The 3819-nt window shown below is 43.1% G+C and overlaps 1 pseudogene; it reads left to right on the top strand.

Moving 5' to 3' along the window:
• The first annotated feature begins 582 nt into the window (after nt 1–582).
• On the top strand, nt 583–3810 carry LOC113080897 (UV excision repair protein RAD23 homolog B-like; annotated as a pseudogene).
• The last annotated feature ends 9 nt before the right edge of the window (nt 3811–3819 follow it).

Genomic DNA, 3819 nt, shown 5'->3' with positions numbered 1-3819 from the left:
CCCAAAAGAACATTTCAATTATCAGTTTCTAAAAATACATTTTATTTCTATTATTATTTTATTATTATTATTATTACAAGAACATTTTAAGTAGAACCTTTTTCCACTACAAAAAAACTTTTTGCCAAAGGAAAGATTCCATGGATGTTAAAAGTTCTTTATAGAACCATTAATGGAAAAAAATAACCTTTCAGAGTGTAACTTTTGTGTAATTTCTGGGATTCGGTAACATTTAATTTATTTCAAATTATTTCATCATATCATTTTCCCACCTTAGACCTTTTATAATTTTCATTTGTGTGTGTGTGAATATGTTAGCATAAAAGCGTCTGCAGATTTCGTTTTCAAGGAAACGCAACAAAAACACTATTTCCCATCAGCACTCTCGCTCACGCTTGCAGTGACGCAAACGCGTCGGATCGCGACACATGCGCAGTGTGGCGTAAGGGGGGCACGGCACGTCGAGTGTTTATGCGCGTAATGGCGGCGGACAGGTTGTGATGAGCCACGGCGAAAAAAGCACAGCCAGCGATCCAGCCCTCGGTCAGTTTTCACACCGGCGACACGGAAGAACGCGAAAAAATGCAGATCACGCTGAAAACCCTCCAGCAGCAGACGTTTAAAATCGACATCGACGCAGAGGAGACGGTGAGAGGATCGAGCGCGCGCCGCTAGCGGCTAACAGCTAACAGATTCCTGTCAGCAACGTCAATAAAACCCACGAAAACTCCTCACAAACACATTGTGATTACTCTGTAGCTTAAAACGAACTTTTTTAGACTCGTTACGGTTTGGGCCTGACGTTGTTAACGGTGTTCTGTGAACGGTTTAGCATTAGCACGTTAGCTGCTCATAAAATGAGTTTTTACTTTCGCCAGAACAGCATAAAAGTTCTCTAAATAAGGCAGAAAAGTGACGTAATCACTCCAAAATCAATGTAATCATCCTTTAACCCTCGTTGTGACTATTTAGTCGTGTCAGATAGAGAGTTAAAGGTTAATTTGTGTGTTTTAGCGAGTCATGCTATGGCCTTATACAGCTTGTGTCGTGTGTGTTTCATAATCTACTCATTAGAAGTTGTTCCATCGTTTCTGTTGAATACAAAAGAAGGTATTTTGAAGAATGCTGGTGATCAGAGTCTCTATAGACTTTTATAAATGAGTGATGTTGTTTTGTAACTCCTAGGAGAGTAGAAGATAAAGCTGTTGTGGTTTTTGGGTGAACTGTTTCTTTAACTGTCTTTCACAGGTAAAAGCCTTAAAGGAAAAATAGAGAATGAAAAGGGAAAAGATAACTTCCCTGTGGCGGGACAGAAGTTGATATATGCAGGTACGTCCTCAGTGTTTGATAAGGAGTGTGTGTGTCCAGTCTTCTCGGGTTATTCTGTGCTGTTGTGTGAAATGCAGTGATGATGTTGGTTTATCCAGAGCATCATGTCAGTTTTGATGAATGACTGACGCCTGTCAGATTCAGACTGATGAATAACGGCTTGTTTGATTTAATTATTTTGTCCCCTGCAGGTAAAATCCTGAGCGATGACACGGCTCTCAAGGAGTACAAGATCGATGAGAAGAACTTTGTGGTGGTGATGGTAGCAAAGGTGAGGCATTATCAGGTTTATCATTACTGCTTCACATCTGAACACATTCTGGCATTATAAAAGAATCATTCTGAAAACAGACAAGAAATTTGAGATTTAGGCTTTTTTTATTTATTTAAACCAAACATCATGGGCTGTTGCTGATTTAGGGCCCTATGAAATGAATTTTCCTCCCAGTTTTTTTAATGGTTATTAAATTTTATCAAGTGAAATCATGAATCCTGTGCATTTTAATATTAGTTTATTTAAAGTTCAAGTATAGTTTTAGGGCCCTTTGTCTTTATTTAAATGAGCTCTGTTATGATTGGCTGACCTCAGCCTCCTGGTGTAGGTGCTGAACACTGAAAGATATGATGTACATGTAGTTGATGTAAAAGTTGTGAGTAATGCGATGTTTCTCCTGCAGCCTAAATCTGCTCCAGCATCAGCTTCCTCATCATCTGCTGCCACGGCGACAAGCTCCGGCTCCAGCACTACAGCGAGCTCCGCCTCGTCGCTGACCCGGCCACAGAAACCCCGTCCGAGAGCGCGGCCAAAGAGGACAAACCCAGCGAGGAGAAACCCTCCGGCGGTGCTGCGCCCTCCTCTACACCCGTCAGGTAAACACGAGTGACCAGGGCTATATACCATGCATATTTGAACAGCATTCATATTAAACTTATTTGTTTTGTTTGTTTTCCTCCTGTTCTGCAGTTCTGGTTCTTCACCAAATGCAAACATATTTGAAGAGGCGACATCCGCGCTGGGTAAATCCACACGCATGGGCATAGTCACACATTCTCGTTCATGTCAGGTGGTTAACTCTGAATAATGTCTGCGTGTGTTTTGCGTGTGCAGTGACGGGTCAGTCCTACGAGAACCTGGTGACGGAGATCATGCTGATGGGATACGAGCGAGACCGAGTGGTGGCCGCACTGAGAGCCAGTTTCAACAATCCTGACCGCGCCGTCGAGTACCTGCTCACGGTGAGACCCATAGTCTGAATATAACACCACAAATCAGCGGATTACAGTGATTTAACCCAAAAACACCCTGCAGGTTAGTAGGGTACAGGGTTAACTTTTAGGAGTCACCATTTGATTAATCACAAACAATTGTTTGTATTACAAGTTTTCTGAAAACATGCTGTTTAAGCATGCAAATGAGGCATTGTCTAACTAAACATGCACTTATTTGCATGCATCCCCACAAATCTAAACATTAGATGATAAAACCAGGTTCAAAAGTAATTATATTGTTCTTCACTCCATAAGTCAGAAGTTTCCCACCTTGTTTTATTTTGCATAAATCCGTGTAACTGAAATATAAACAAACCTTAAAAACTAAAGATATGTATTGAGATTGAAATCTACAGACTCAAGTAGAGAAAGCGTAATATAAATGTAATTGCATGCTTCCTTTCCACTAGTCTTAAAGAAGACACGTTATGCAAGCTAAATAGACCCAAAACTGAGCAGTGCATTAGAGAACAAGGGGTTTGCATGTAGTGTCTTTGCATAACAACAACAGAAAGTGACCACTCCTACTAGCTTTATTATATTTACATCTTATTTTGCTGCAGATGTGTATAAGGGTGTGTGTGTGTGTTGTAGGGTATTCCTGCGGAGAGCGAGGGCAGTGTAGGAGGTGCTGACCCCGTGGTTCCTGCAGGAGGCGCTCCTGTTGTGTCCACAGGCCTCTCTTCACCGTCCAGCACCGCCCCGTCGCAGCCCAGCACAGCTTCGGGAGGTGAGAGACACGTAACACGTGCTTTACTGTGTGCATCTACGAGCAGGTTTCTCTGACTCTCTCCTGTGTGTGTGCAGCAATCCTCTGGAGTTCCTGAGGAACCAGCCCAGTTCCTGCAGATGAGACAGATCATCCAGCAGAACCCATCTCTCCTTCCAGCTCTCCTACAGCAGATCGGCAGAGAGAACCCTCAGCTCCTGCAGGTATGCATGATTACGCTGCTTCTATCTTATGCATTTAGTACCAGAACGGACCTGCATGAGTAACTGCTGATATATGCTTGCAATAGCGTGCTACTGTACTACACTACATTTCCTGTTTCTCAGCAAATCAGCAGTCATCAGGAGCAGTTCATCCAGATGCTTAATGAGCGGTGCAGGAGGCGGGGCAAGGAGCAGCGGTGGGGGCGTGGCCGAGGCAGGAGGCGGGGGCCATGAATACACCAGGTCACACCCCAGGAGAAAGAAGAAGCTATTGAGAGGGTAAAACAC

Source organism: Carassius auratus, unplaced genomic scaffold, assembly GCF_003368295.1.
Source record: "Carassius auratus strain Wakin unplaced genomic scaffold, ASM336829v1 scaf_tig00032455, whole genome shotgun sequence".
In the NCBI taxonomy this organism is placed as follows: domain Eukaryota; kingdom Metazoa; phylum Chordata; class Actinopteri; order Cypriniformes; family Cyprinidae; genus Carassius; species Carassius auratus.
This window is presented reverse-complemented; position numbering and strand designations above follow the sequence as displayed.